The following is a 15,790-nucleotide window of genomic DNA, read 5'->3' as shown; positions in this document are numbered from 1 at the left end:
CAATCTTTAAACAAAGTTGAAGCGCTATGCATCAAGATGCAGAAAAAGTGCTGAAACTTGAATGAGAGTTATAATTGTATTAGCAAATTATTAGGGTCAGGACATAGCATTTCTTCATAAAGAACCAACATTTTCAAGGTGAATCACAATGATACTTTTATGAGGAGACATGCATGAGTCCTTGGATCATTGACAGGCCACAGCCCCGTGGCATGTCAACAAGCTGGCCAACCTGGTTAAAGTACATGGGCCATATGGCTTTCCCTTTTAAAACATGGTCAGACCAGCAGACAGACATGGACCAGTCCATTTGGGCCAGGTATTTGAACCTTGACTATCCAGGATTTGGGCCAGACCCATCCCAACCTATTGATGGGCCAGGTTGACTTGGCCCATCCTGTCCACGAGACCATGCCAGCCAATTGCCCAGTCCTAGCTTTAACCATAGAAAACATCCTGAAGAGAATGAGCAAACCTGCCATATAACTATAATGGAACCATCTGAATTATACATTTCAGAATCATGTACTTGCCTATCATTTCTGAGGGTTGCATGGATTTGATGGAGGAAAAGAAACTCACAGCTGCTAGTCAAGGGAAATACCCAAGATTTTATTTAAAGAATAATAACCACAGCATGGATGAAATCCAGGAAATTGTTGTGAATCCCTAAAGATACATTTAAATAATAGAAATTCCTCTTAACTCTACCTCTTCTTCCTCGACAGATCCACATCTACAAGCGATTGTACAATGTTGTATAAGTACAAAACTTATACTAAAAGAATGCAAAAGAGCACCATTTCCATCTTCGGTTTATGGGATACACAGTGGTGATATTGCAGCAGCATGCCAATCAAAGATGTTAACCTTATTCAAGCAACTCTAATACAGGCACATAGCCTAGGTTTCTCATTTGGTCTAGCAAACTATCAAGTACAGAATACACCTGATTCGTTGCAGGATTTGATCTTTCTTCTACCCTAAATCTGTGTAGCCTATTCCCTATTTCAATCCAACTACATCCAGGGTTGGTCTTCAACCCTTTTTCCTTCATCCACTTCCTCACTTTAGCTGCCTCACCCCAGCAGCCAGCACTAGCATATAGATTTGCCAACTGGACATAAGTTGCAGCACAGTTGGGTTCCAACAACAGCCGACTTTTGGCAGCCCAACTCCCTACTTTGACATTCCTGTACTGCCGGCAGGATGAGAGAAGTGAACCCCATATGACAGCATTTGGGGTGACTGGCATACTTCTGATGAAATTCTCTGCATCATCAATGAGGCCAGCACGGCCAAGAAGATCAACAATGCAAGCATAGTGGTCCAATCCTGCTTCAATACCATACTCATGAACCAAGAGATGGAAAACATTCCAGCCTTCATCTACAAGACCTGCATGTCGGCATGAAGACAAGACACCAAGGAAGGTGATGGCATCAGGAATAATCTTCTGTTCAACCATTTCTCTAAGCAAGCCAATGGCCTGCTTGGCAAGTCCATGCTGTGCAAATCCAGCTATCATGGCATTCCATGAGATAAGATCTCTATTTGACATTTCAGAGAAAACAGTAAATGCATCTGGAATGCTACCACATTTAGCATACATCGTGACTAAAGCATTTGCAACATGAGTGCATGCACTGAAGCCAGTTCGAATTGTCTGACAATGGACTCCTTTCCCTTGTCCTAAAGCACCAATACCCATGTATGCACTCAAGACGCTTGCATATGTGAAATCGTTGGGTTTCAACTCAGACAATCTCATTTTGCAGAAGAGGTCATGACACTTATTACCATGCCCATATTGTGCAAAACCTGAAATTATTGCTGTCCATGACACCACATTCCTCAGGGACATTTCACTGAAAACTTGACATGCATCCTCCAAGTATCCACACCTAACATAGAAACCAACAAGAGAAGTCCCAACAGAGATATATGAATCTAAACCAGCTCCAATTGCAAGGGCATGAAATTGCCTCCCAGGATCAAGAAACCTCTCAGATCCACAGGCACTCAGGCCTTTAGCTAAAACATCAGCATCAAGTATAATCCCTTGACTGTGCATCTGCATAAGGAGAGCAGGGGCATCCGTCTTGTTTGAGAGCCTCCATAAATTTCTATATCCTATAACAGGACTACTGTCAATCAGTTGATCACCATTGGCTGGATCTACACACGTTACCTTGTTTAATCTTTTGCTGCACTTGTTTCTTTCTGTGTTAACCAGGGCCTTTATGCAATCCTGAATAAGATGTAGATGACCATTCAGTCCTTCACTACAAGGCTTTTCCAGGGTCAGCAGATTGAGAACTTCCAATGCCTCATTAAGGCTCTTGCCTTCAATCTTCCTTGATGGCTTATCAGGTAAAAGCATGAAAAACCTTGCAAATATCATACAAAATGGATAACAAAGTTGAGGAACACTAGAAAAAGAGTGCTTTAACATAAGTCTGAAGGAAGAGATAGCTTATCCCCCAAGACACCCATCTCAAGATTGCAATACAACTTTGTGCTCAGAAGAATGCATTCTGATTTGAGCTGAATAATCTCAGTTAGCTAGATATTCTGAATTCAGGTGTCCAAATTCAATACCAGAAATAAACTAACTTAAATCCAGAGCATATTTAATTTAGCTTCCAAGATAACCTCTTTGATGAACCTGCACATAGGGAAAACCCTAAAATTGAGTTAAAAATTATACAAACAGTGAAAACTGACCCTTCAAATACACATAACCCTATACTTTCATTCCGCTAAAATTGATAACTCATAGTCTCTGAAGGATGAGAACCAATAGACGTAAAATTTTCTAGCATTAGAGTTCAGAGAATCAAATTACAAGGACATGATACAGGGAAACCATAAAAAGCAATAAGGAAAATGTATAACAGACACGAAGGAACAAGCCTTTGCACATCCAAGTTTGACAAAAGCCTTCAAGTTAAGAAAAATAAAAGAGCTGCAGTCATCAAAAGAAATTCCTGTATTGAAACCCCCAATCACATAATAAGCTCAACCAAAAACTAGGTCTACAGACTCTTTACTAAGCAAACTAGTTAACCAACATTTCCCAAGTCCTTGAGATTCTTACACTGACCACAGCTACATTCCCATGGTTAGAATTATGACAAAGATTTAAAGATGAAATTCCACTGCACAAATACCTTTTCTAAACACAGATACGAGGAAGTTCAAGGAAATATTTACACAAATATATCCAGTATAAATTCTTGTAAATTTTGCACATATATAGATCACATGTATGTGACGTGTACATGCATGCATGTGCATGTATAATGTATATGCATATTATTTACATAGATAAAGGTGATATTTTGATAATGCTGCAGTATAATGGAAAATTGATTCGAAAGGGAACGTATCATGACATTTTCAAGAGAAAATGGCAATTTAAAATATTGTGGTGTTATCATGATGCGTTATCACTACATTTTGAAAAAATTTATGATTGTTCTTACTTTTTTTATGATTTCATTTTTTCTTTTTAATTTGTTCATTTTTAATACTCTTTTACCTCAGTTTTTAACTTTTTCAGTAAAAGTAAAGCCTACTTTTTATGATGTTCCATTTTTCAAATGCCAAGATTTATCAAGAACCTGTAATATCTTGAGATTTTGCCTTGTTCAGTATAGTCAAGACCGGTATATATGACTATGAGCTGGTATATAGATGCTTGCATGTGCCAGTTGTAAATCGGGGCAGATCTGCAACAGCATGAATCCTAGGCACAACCAGCTCTATGGTGACGTGAGGGAGAAGAAAGACAGCAAAAAACATGAGACAGTTCAACACAGACCTGTTCGCTTTTGACGTAGCAAATTCCCTTTCATGTCCTGCTTACAGGATCTAGGAAGTTTAATCCATGTATTTAGTTTCCCATTACAGAACCATTTCTATGCACAGTTATTTCCTCCAAGAACGTAAACACTTTGTTAAATTGTAATTTATAAGACAATGTATTTTCTATATATATTTTATATATACAAAAGAAGATACATATACATATATATTTCATATATATGTACATGTATCCATCTCCTTGTATATATAAAATATATATTTCTTTCTTGTATTGGCTGTAGGGGTATTTTAGTCATTTCTATATTTTACGCATATTCTTTAATATGATTGTAATTCCTCCTTTTTATTTTTGTAATTTTTTCCATTTCTTATTTTTGTTTTTTTTATATAATGTTTTTGTACACAGTCAATGGCTGACTGTGTACAGTGTACAACAGTCAGCCACTGACTGTGTACACAGTTTTAAAAAGATAGACGTTGGGCTGATTCCCAACTTCTCTAATAAGAGTCATTGGGAATAGCCCAACGTCTCTTAAGTATGCTTATAAATAAGGGCTATGTGAGCCCATTGTATGCATGTATTACACTGAATAATTGTCTCCCTTAGCTTATAAACACTGTGCAATTATTGCACTTTCTTTGGTCTAAAGCTTATAAACACTGTGCATTTATTGCACTTCCTTTGTGGTGTAAAGCTTATAAACACATGACATTTATTTTGTGTATTGAGTATTTTAAGTATCAAGTTATTTGAAAACTTGATTGTTTGCAAGGATTCTTCACATGGTATCAAAGCAAGGTTGGAGAAAAAAAAAGATCATGTGGATTCTGACTTTTTCGAGTGCCTTGAAAAGCGTGCCCTTAATTTTTTCGGTGATTGAAGTGGATTCGCTTGTTCATCCAATGTTTTAGAAGACTCTTCTATCAAGAAAGGTCTAAAAATCCTTTGTGGTACATATTCTTTTTCATCATCTCTCCTCTCTAATGGGTGAAAAAGACTCATTTTTCTCTCGGCTTCAAACTCAATGGGTCAAACTAGCACGTCTGGGCCGGAAGCATGGAGGCTCATATTAAAGGAAAAGGGCTTTGGAGATATGTTCAAAGCTCAATTCCCGAACCGGAGCCAAAGATAACCTTGATGGAGAAAGGAAAAATAAAAATCCTTGAAGGTGAAGAAAGAGCCAAGGCTCTTAAAGACTACACCAAAAAGCATGAAGAATGGGAGATGAGGAATTTTAAAATCCTCTCATGGATTTTCTCATCCATAGAAACAATAATTAACGCCAATATTATCAAGTTTAAGAAAGCTTCTCAAGCGTGGGAGTACCTTGAGAATATGTACACCTCTAGAGACTTGTCTCATAAATATTATTTCCAAAAGAGAGTTCTAACCAGAGTTACCGGAAGCGCTTAGGCAAAAGGGAAAGCGTGCTTCGGAAGCGCGAAACGTCGCGCTTCCGAAGCGTGAGGGGAAGCGCCCCCTTTTTTGGGAAGCGTGCTTCCCTTTTATGGGAAGCACTTCCCCCACGCTTCTCCCTCGCTTCCCCATTTTTTCATTTTTTCGCTTCCGGTTCGCTTCCTAGGTTGCTTCCGGTTCGCTTCCTAGGTCGTTTCCGAGACGGTTCGGAATTTTCTTCTAAGTGGTCCCACGCTTCCCCGCTTCCTAAATTTTTGAAAGTGCCTCGCTTCCCGCTCCTGCTTCCCGTATCGCTTCCCGCTCCCGCTTCCTCGACTGGTAACTCTGGTTCTAACTCTTCATCAATGAGAGATGACTATAAGGGAGTATTTTGCCGAACTCTCTTTTATTTGGGATGAGCTTGCTATGCTCGAACCCAAGTGGAGTGAAGAAGCCATAGAGTTTCGTCATAAACAATTGGAAGAAGATAGATTTTTTAATTTTTTGAATGGGCTTAGGCCTAAATTCGAACAAATTTGATCTTCTCTTTTATCCGCCTTCACTTCCCTCTCTCTTGAAAATGTAATTACTAAACTAAGTGGGGAAGAGACTCGTATGTGTATAAGCAAGATCAACCCAAGTGTTCTAGTACACCTTCCTATAATGAAGAAAATGAAGGAGTTAATGCCGTCTCAAGACCGGGGAGCAACTTAAGGACCTACAAGCCTCCTAACTTCAAGAATCAAAACTCAAGTGGTCAAAGAGGGAAGAAGGATTATAGCAAGCTTTTATGTCATTTTTGTAAGGAACCGAAGCATATCAAGCCTATTTGCCATGGCTACTACATCCCAACCTCAAAAGGAAGAGTGCTCGTCATCTTCAAATGAAGCTCTTTCATTGCAACAAATCGTGGATGCACTTCAACCTCTTCTAAAAGGAGCTATTTCCGGAGCCGCCATGCCAACCCCTTTTCCTCCCGGTAAGACCTCTTGGCTTTTAGATTCGGGTGCTTCTTTTCACATGACCCCAAGTTTTAGTTCTTTTTCCGAATGCTCAAAAAATCCTTCTCCATCTTTTGTTTCAACCGCAGATGGAACATCTCTTAAAGTAAAAGGAATAGGAAATTTTGAAAAACAAGGGTTCTTTTTTCCAAAAATTAGATTTATACCTAAATTAAACATAAATTTGCTTTCTGTTTCTCAACTCTCGGATCATGGGTGTGATATAAAGTTCTCATCTAACAAATGTTGGATACAGGATCGCCGGTCCAGGAGATTGATTGGGGAAGTCTCTAGGAAGGGCGATCTATACTATGTCGATTCCCTTCAAATTCCAAAAAACTCGTTTTGTAATGTTGTCTAACAAAAGGATATTAATGTGTGGCACAAGAGACTTAGACATCCAAATATTGCAAAAATTTCTCATTTAACTTTTGTTAAAAGTCTATGTAAAAGTGATTTCACTTGTAATGACTAAATTCTTGGAAAAATGAAAATTTTGTCTTTTTGTCAAAGATCTATGTTTACAACAAGACCTTTTGAAATTATCCATTCGGGTGTATGAAAATCGACACCCGTCCTATCAAAAGGAGGCTTTGCATATTATGTCATTTTTGTTGACGACCACACGAGATATTGTTGGATTTATTTTCTTAAACAAAAATATGAAGTTTTCTCGATTTTTAAAACCTATCATATGATGATTAAAAATCAATTTAATGGGAATCTAAAAAATTTTAGAACTGACTCTGGTGGAGAATACATTTGAAGTGAATTCAAAAATTATCTTGAAAGTCATGGTATTCTTCACCAAAGATCTTGTCCCAAACCCCTCAACAAAATTGATTAGCCGAAAGGAAGCATAGACATATAATAAAGACAACTCGAACATTACTTGTTTCTCAAAACATCCCAAAAGGTTTTTGGGCTGAAGCGGCTTTAGCATCTATCTATCTGATAAATCGGCTACCTTCTAAAAACTTGAAGAATATCTCGTCTTTTGAAAAATTGTATACCAAAGAACCCGACTATAGTCAGTTGAGAATTTTTGGTTGCAAATGTTTCGTTCTTACTGACAAGAACGACAAGCTTTCACCAAAAGCCATTGCCTGCACTTTTGTTGGATATTCTGAAACCCCAAAAGGGTTTCGTTGTTATGATATTAAGAATGACAAGCTATATGTTTCCAGAAATGTGAATTTTCTGAAAAATGTTAATGGTTTTGAAAGGAGTGAACCCTTTGAAGAAAACATGGATTACACCTTTTTATTTGAAATGTTAGCACATGATGATGACAGTGATGACGATTTCATTCATAATGACGTCAATGATAAAGAAGATGGTTCTTCCCATCCACCTATCTCCCAACATAAAAATGAAGGAGCATTGAGAGATCCTATAACATATACCCATAGAGATAGAAACAGTTTTAAGAGTGCAATTGAAAAAATTCAGTGAACTTAGTGGGTCCAATTCAACAAATGATGAAAACCTACGAAGAACTGAGAGAAGTAGAAAGATGCCTTCTAGGTTTATTTCATATGATTCGTTTACTCCTAAACATAGAGTTTGCCTTAACGTCAATCATTCTTATATAGAACCCAAAAACTTTGAAGAAGCAAAAAAGAATGATGAATGACTGAAAGCAATGGAATGTGAGCTTTCAGCTATCAACAGGGCAAAGACTTGGGAGTTCCAAGATCTTCCTAAGGGTAAGAAAGCAATAGGGTGTAGATGGGTATTTAAGGTAAAAACTAAGAGTGATGGATCTCTTGAGAGATATAAGGTTCGATTAGTTGCAAAAGAATATAGTCAAGAATACGAGATTGACTATGAAGAAACTTTTGCCCCTGTGGCCCGAATGGTCACTGTCTGATGTCTCATTACAGTTGCCTCAATCAATAAATGCAACATCTATCAAATGGATGTTAAAAACGTCTCCCTAAATTGTGATATGAATGAAGAAGTATATATGGATGCTCCACCAGAAATGTAGACTCCCAAAGGGAAAGTGCTTCGTCTTCGAAAAGCACTTTACAGTTGAAAATAAGCCCCCAATGCTTGGTATGATAGATTTAACTCCGTAATGTTAGAAAATGGTTTTTCTTCTTGTTTCACTGACGCTGCCTTATTTGTTAGAAAAAACAATGCAGAGATTGTCATTATGTTCTTATATGTGGATGATATGCTTATAACCGAAAATAATTCTAAAGGGATTAAAAGCATAAAATCAATTTTAAAGGATAGGTTTAAAATGTCTGATTTGGGATTTCTAACTTATTTTTTGGGTATTGAAGTAGCATACTCTCATAGAGGGTATTTTTTATCTCAAACTAAGCTTGCCTCTGAGATTATTGACCGGTCAGGTATTACAGCTGATAAGGTTTGTGAAACTCCTGCTATAGTAGGAGCCAAAATGAAGATTGATGATGGTATTCCTCTCTTCGATCCCACCCCCTACAGACAGCTTGTGGGATCTTTGATGTATCTGAGTATTACTAGACCAGATATCTCTCATGCAGTTCATACTGCAAGTCAGTTTCAACATGCACCAACATCAGTTCACATGAGTGTCATCTTGCGGATTGTAAGATACATAAAAGGCACACTAAACAAAGGAGTATTTTTATCTTCTTTTTCTGAATTAAAATTAATTGCTTATACTGACTCTAACTAAGGAAGTGACCCAAATAATCGTCACTCCACCACTGGTTTTTGTGTGTTTTTAGGAGACTCACTGATTTCATGGAGATGTAAGCAGCAGTAAAAAGTGTCTCTATCCTCAACAGAAGTTGAATATCGTGTCATGGCGACTACTACCATGAAAATTGTATGGATTCATCAGCTATTAAAAGACATGGGGATCTCAATAGAAGAGCCCACCAAGCTATGCCGTGATACATTGTTAAAAAGCATACTTTTCATGAGCGGACTAAACACATTGAGATGGACTGACACTATGATCGGGAAGCATATCTGAAAGGAGTTATAGATCTTCCATATGTAACTTCAGAATATCAGTTGGCAGATTTCTTCACCAAAGCTTTGTGTGGTCCGCTGTTCAATTTCCTCCTTGACAAACTTTCGGTCATCTTGCCCTAAGTTTGAGGGAGTGTGTTAAATTGTAATTTATAAGACAATGTATTTTCTATATATATTTTATATATATAAAAGAAGATATATATATTTATACATGTATCCATCTACTTGTATATATAAAATATATATTTCTTTCTTGTATTGGCTGTAAGGGTATTTTAGTCAATTTTATATTTTACACATATTCTTGAATATGATTGTAATTCCTCCTTTTTATTTTTTCTTATTTTTGTAATTTTTTCCATTTCTTATTTTTGTTTTTTTTATATAATGTTTTTGTACTCAGTGGGTGGCTGACTGTGTACAGTGTGCAACAGTCAGCCACGGACTGCGTACACAGTTTTAAAAAGATAGACGTTGGGCTGATTCCCAACGTCTCTAATAAGAGCCGTCGGGAATAACCCAACCTCTCTTAAGCATGCTTATAAATAAGGGCTATGTGAGCCCATTGTATGCATGTATTACCGTGAGGGGTTGTCTCCTTAAGCTTATAAACACTGTACATTTATTTTGTGTATTGAGTATTTGAAGTATCAAGTTATTTGAAAACTTGATTGTTTGCAAAGATTCTTGGCACACTTCACCAACTAGTAAAATGATTTGCCAATTCTTTGGAGTCAAAATAAAAATTTTGCTGACAATCAAATGTAGGAATATGGATCCGATCCAACCTGATGTGACTCGGTTGATGGCATGACTCATGGAGTTACAGGGCAGTTATTGCTACTGCTCATGCAGGGTACCTCCCACCACAGACTTCTCTTGGAAGTCTATAAAAAGAGGTCTGGTTGTTTGATGAGAACAACCAAAAGGTGTTCTCTTTCTTTCATTTGGGTTCAGGGTCATGCTCGGCTGGACTCATCGTGGGCGTCGATGGGCTGAGGAGAACGGCGATCACCCTCGTTTCATCCATGGGGTCCACCGGTTCTATTTTGAAGAATGCCAACATTGGGTTACGGGTCAACACCTAGCATTCACTGTACGTGTGAGTGCGCCGGCGTTCAGTTGCCGGAATCTAGTTTTATCACTATTTTTCTGTAGCCCCTGCCACCATTTGCAGCGCCCTGCCAGTTACTCTACCGGCGGCATCCAGGAACGATCAGAGGCGGCCGCTGGCGGTGGCGACTGTGGCCAAGGAAGGGACAGGGTGAAACCCCTTTTGTTTGACAGCCCTCCACCACCAGTGGTTGCTGCCGAAGTAGATCGTCGCCGGCAGTGGGACGCTGTCGCTGGCTGCATCCGGGACCCGCAGCCACAGTAGCTGCTGTCAGTGACCGGAATCTCCGGCGGACGGCAGTGACCGACGGCGATCGGTCGCCGTCGATTGACCGTCGCCGTCCGCTGCAGTAGCCGGCCACCGGTGACAGAAGCAGCCGTCGGCATATGCAAAAAAAAAGGGGTATATCGGCTCCTCCTTACCTTCGTCGGGCATCACAGGCGGAGGGAGGCCAAGGCCGGCCGACCGTCTGCTTCTGACGTGCCGGGCGATAGCCGCCGTCGGTTGAGCCACCTTTGGTTTTCACCTCACAGAAAATGGGATAAAAACCCCTTTTCCAGTTTTTGGGTTTTAACCCATCTTCGGCCGGCGGACGGTGGTGGAAGACGGCGGCTACCGTTGCCATCGAACGACCGTCTCCACCGGCAGATTTGGCCGGCCGCCAGTGGCGACGGCAGCCCCGGCGACGCATGCATATCAAAAAAACAAAAACCTTTTTTTTTCCTTACCTTCTTCGGCGTTTGCTGGCGGAGGATTGCTGTCGCCGGGGGGGAGACGGTCGCCGTCGCCTGCGGAACCACCGGTGCCGGTGAACGTAAGTCGACATCGGGAGGGGACGAGGCCTTATGGCGTTGCCGGAAACGGAAAGCCCCTTATCGGGTGCCCTGGTCCGGGCGGATCGGGTATCCCGAACCGGGCGATTGACCCAATCCGAACCCGGTCCGTGCGGATAGGGAATCGGATCCGCGTCCAAGGGCGGACCCGAACCAGGACCCGGATCCGTTATGGACCGGGTTTAGATCGGGTCTGGACCCATGTCTGGGTCGGACCCGTAGCTGGTGACATGACTGGTCTTGGACCCATTTTGGATCCAGATCCATTATGGAACGACTCTGGATCTGGATTGGGTCAATGATTCGTATTCAAACCGGACATTATGGATCGGTTCTGGGTCGAGGACCCGGGTCCTGTTTGGATCGGGTCTAAGTTCGGACTGGGTTGGGTTCTAGGATCCGACCCGTGTCCTGTTTAGATCAGGTTTGGTTCTGGATCAGGTTATAGATCTGCATCTGACCCAAACCCTGTTTAGACCAGATCTTGGATCGTGAGATTCAACCCATGGATTGGTAATTAATGTGTAAGACCTGTTGTATTTTGAAAGAATTTTATTTGATATATGCTTCAGTGTTGAGAAATCTCTTGTTTTACGCAAGTATTGCTCGTAAATCTGGCATATATGGTTTTCTGAAGTTCTGAATCGCGTAAGATTGTCTTACGAGGCGATTCAGGGCAAACCGCGATGAGTTGAACACCACTGATATTTGTAAATTAGATTTATATTGTATTTAATTTGGTTCACCCCGAATTTGGAACATAAACGAGAAAAATTCCTCGTTATTTCATGAAAATTGGCAAAAAAAAAAGGTATGTCGGTAAATATGAATCGTAACAAGGTCCAAATTCGTTAAAATTGGAAACCTAAATACATAATATCAAAATTTAGTTCTAAATTCATGACATATAATTTGGAAATAAAACATTTGAATTATTTAAATCTAACTTTTAATTAAGAAAGCAAAAAAAGGTTTTATAATGAACTGAATTGGAAATTTTATAAAACCAAAAAGGGGTTTTCAAAAAAATTTGAAAGGAGTTTGTTTTGGGTATTATTGAAAGGTGGTTGGCATGGGCTCCACCTCAGCCCATGCTATTTCAAAGAATAGAAAAAATGAATTTTCAAAAAAGTCATTTTTACATGGCTTTTTGAAAAGTTTGCAAAAAGCAAAATTTTGAGGTTTAAAAAGGAATTTCAAAAAAATAAGTGGGCAAGGGCCCACGATTTTTGGCTTGGTCTCCCCTTAGGGGGTAACCCCTAACCCTAACCCCCCCCCCATTTATTGCATTCAAATTTCTTTTTGAAAAAAACATTTTTTGCTTGGAGGGTTGGCTTTGAAGAGTCAAAGACAACCAGTCCCCTTGAATCAAGGGGAGTAGTTGGGAGTGGTTGAGGGTCAGCCCCTTGACCCTCCCCTTTGACCCCATAGGACCTAGGGAGGGGACTAAGGAGGACCCTCCATCCCCCTCTCTCTCTCCCCACCCTCCATCTTCACCTAACCCCTCCTCCCTCTATTTAAGCTTGAATAAGAGAGGAGAGAGAAAGGGCTCACCCTTTCTTCTCTCTCTCCTTCTTCCCTCTTCTTCCCCTTCCTTTCTCACTTACGTAGAAAGGTGGAGGTAGCCCCCTTCCAGCTGAGCAACTTCTTCACCTTCTCCAACTCCAGCAAAGGTGAAAAATTCCTCCCCTTGTCATTTTCTTTCCTTTGGTAAAGTGTGGATGGCTTAGACATGAAGACGGTTTGCACTTGCTAAGTGCAAACCGATTCATGGTGGTTTCGTGCCATGGCTGTGCTAAGCAAGCACTAAGCTTGCATTTGAAGCCACATGTTAGGCGGAAAAAAAAATGAGAATTTTCATGTTTTGCTTATGTAATTGTAGCTTATTCGTTGAATGCTATTCTCGTTTTTCCGAGTGGTCAGAGAACCCTTCGGTAAAATAAGCATATCTCCCTTGATACGCATTGGATCGGAAAGTTCTTAGGCATTTCGGAAATCTCAGACAAAACTCCACAACTTTGTAGTTGTATATTTTTTCTGGTTCAGTATGCAGAGCTGCCGAAACCCAGCGTCTTTGTCTGACACATTTTTCCGTCAGCAACTCAAGAACGTCTCGAGAGACACCTGATTTTTCGGTGATATCTCTCGAACCGTATATTGGTTTTTGGATTTCTTGATTTTTGTAGAAAGCTAACAAAACTCTTTACGAGTTTTGTGTTTGAAGTTTTTGTCGAAACAGCTAACGTATATCGTATATCGGCTGCATCGTTGAAATATATATATATATATATATATATATATATACGTAAATGCAAAAAAAATTATAACGCCCCTTGAGGGGGCCATTTTGCGTTGGGTGGCTGAGCTGGGCTCTTCCGCAGCCAGTCCAGGCCCTTGTGGGGTTTGTTGGGGCCCATGACTTTTTGGGTTTGCTGCAACCCGAGCAGCAAAGCTTTGGACTGACCGTTGGCACGTCAGTCCAAACCTTGTTGGGTGCACCCCCTATGGGGTGTGGTCTAGCCTTAGTGTGGCCTGGTCAAGACCCATACGTGGATCAAACTAGGGGGTTCAGACCCTCGCTTGAGGCCTCTCTAGTGACCCAGCCTGGTCTGGACCCACTGGGTCTAGACCGTGTCCCTTGGGCGCGCCACATGTAGCTTATTCGTTGAATGCTATTCTCGTTTTTCCGAGTGGTCAGAGAACCCTTCGGTAAAATAAGCATATCTCCCTTGATACGCATTGGATCGGAAAGTTCTTAGGCATTTCGGAAATCTCAGACAAAACTCCACAACTTTGTAGTTGTATATTTTTTCTGGTTCAGTATGCAGAGCTGCCGAAACCCAAAGTCTTTGTCTGACACATTTTTCCGTCAGCAACTCAAGAACGTCTCGAGAGACACCTGATTTTTCGGTGATATCTCTCGAACCGTATATTGGTTTTTGGATTTCTTGATTTTTGTAGAAAGCTAACAAAACTCTTTACGAGTTTTGTGTTTGAAGTTTTTGTCGAAACAGCTAACGTATATCGTATATCGGCTGCATCGTTGAAATATATATATATATACGTAAATGCAAAAAAAATTATAACGCCCCTTGAGGGGGCCATTTTGCGTTGGGTGGCTGAGCTGGGCTCTTCCACAGCCAGCCCAGGCCCTTGTGGGGTTTGTTGGGGCCCATGACTTTTTGGGTTTGCTGCAACCCGAGCAGCAAAGCTTTGGACTGACCGTTGGCAGGTCAGTCCAAACCTTGTTGGGCGCACCCCCTATGGGGTGTGGTCTAGCCTTAGTGTGGCCTGGTCAAGACCCATACGTGGATCAGACTAGGGGGTTCAGACCCTCGCTTGAGGCCTCTCTAGTGACCCAGCCTGGTCTGGACCCACTGGGTCTAGACCGTGTCCCTTGGGCGCGCCACATGTTTGGGCGCTAGGTGCCCCATTGGCGCGGGAGTGAGCCATCCAACACCCTGGTCTGAGCCCACCCTTGGGACAGACCTGGGGCTGTGGCTGGTCACACCTTTGTGTGCCCCAGCCCAGCTGGGCCTAGACCCACAGGGTCTAGGCCAAGCTGTTTTGGCCCAACCCTTTCGGCTAGGGGCTTTTGGGCTAGCCGCACCCCAGGTGGGTGCGGGCTAAGCCCAGCCCGTTGGACTGAACCCACTAGGGTGCAGTCTAGGGGCTTTCTAGAGAACCTAGTTGGGTCTGGTCCTGGTTGAATCAGACCTTCTAGGAGGTCTAGGCCCAACCCCTTTGGGCCTAGTTTTGTCGAGCCCGCTATGGGGCTCCCTTGGCGCTTAGCCGGGTGCGAGTGCACCCGGGTGAGCTGGACGTTGTAGTTAGCCTGTGCTGCAGCCTAGCAGCACATGGTCTGCACGTAGGGTGCAGACCATGGTCGTCGTGGGGCCAAGTGGCCCGTCGACAGCAGGGCTCTGTTTTCTCTTTGGCGCGAAGATCGGAGTCGGGCGCTAAGGTACCCGGCAGCCTTGCCACCCTTGGGCAGTCACGAACGGGACACCTGGCTTGTGGTCTACACCATTAGTAGGATCAGATGGGTCGTCATGATGCCCAATAGAGTTCCCGCGGATGTCTTCCAGTGGCGACAATCAACTCTCTCGTCGCCGCCAAGCAGATTGTAGTCGTTTAGCGAGTATAGTCATTTTTGCGCAACAATGTTGTTGCGATCGCAGTTTTCGGGTGATCATACCTCGCTAACCACCCTGGCAGTGAGGTGATTGTGTCGTGACTCACGTCACGGTACACATTTGCATGTACTTCACTTGTTTTCGTCGGACACTTCCGGCGATTTGCGCTTTGTGCACTGGTTGCGTGGGCAGAGTGCGACCATACTTTGGTAGCAACAATGTGATTCTCATTCAGATGGGATTGTGTTGATCTCGCTCTTGACACACTAGGGTATCGATTCTGTGATGGTCCTTCGTTGAAGGCTTCGCTATGCGAGTTTTTTTTGCAATGTGAGGGTTGGAATACGCATATTGGAAAAATACGTATTTCAAGCCCCGGTCGCTCCTCGCATATATAGTGGACATCATATATGCATTTTGAGTCTGGTATCGCTCAGAATTAGGGATTTGTGTCATCTTAAATATATATTGTTGTAGCATTGTGCAATTACGATACGTGT

The 15,790-nt window shown here is 41.7% G+C and overlaps 1 pseudogene across 1 annotated transcript; it reads right to left on the bottom strand.

Annotated features, from left to right (window-relative positions):
* Positions 1–597: 597 nt before the first annotated feature.
* Positions 598–11,140, bottom strand: LOC149823463 (pentatricopeptide repeat-containing protein At2g37320 pseudogene; annotated as a pseudogene). The gene is made up of 2 exons (XR_016435084.1): positions 11,050–11,140; positions 598–2,668 (listed from the first exon to the last, which is right to left on the bottom strand). The product of XR_016435084.1 is annotated as a pentatricopeptide repeat-containing protein At2g37320 pseudogene (transcript).
* Positions 11,141–15,790: the final 4,650 nt, after the last annotated feature.

Source organism: Nuphar pumila, chromosome 10 (assembly GCF_984573655.1).
Source record: "Nuphar pumila chromosome 10, dmNupPumi1.hap1.1, whole genome shotgun sequence".
Taxonomy (NCBI): domain Eukaryota; kingdom Viridiplantae; phylum Streptophyta; class Magnoliopsida; order Nymphaeales; family Nymphaeaceae; genus Nuphar; species Nuphar pumila.
Note: the sequence above shows the minus strand (reverse complement) of the source record. Positions and strands in the feature narration are given on the sequence as shown.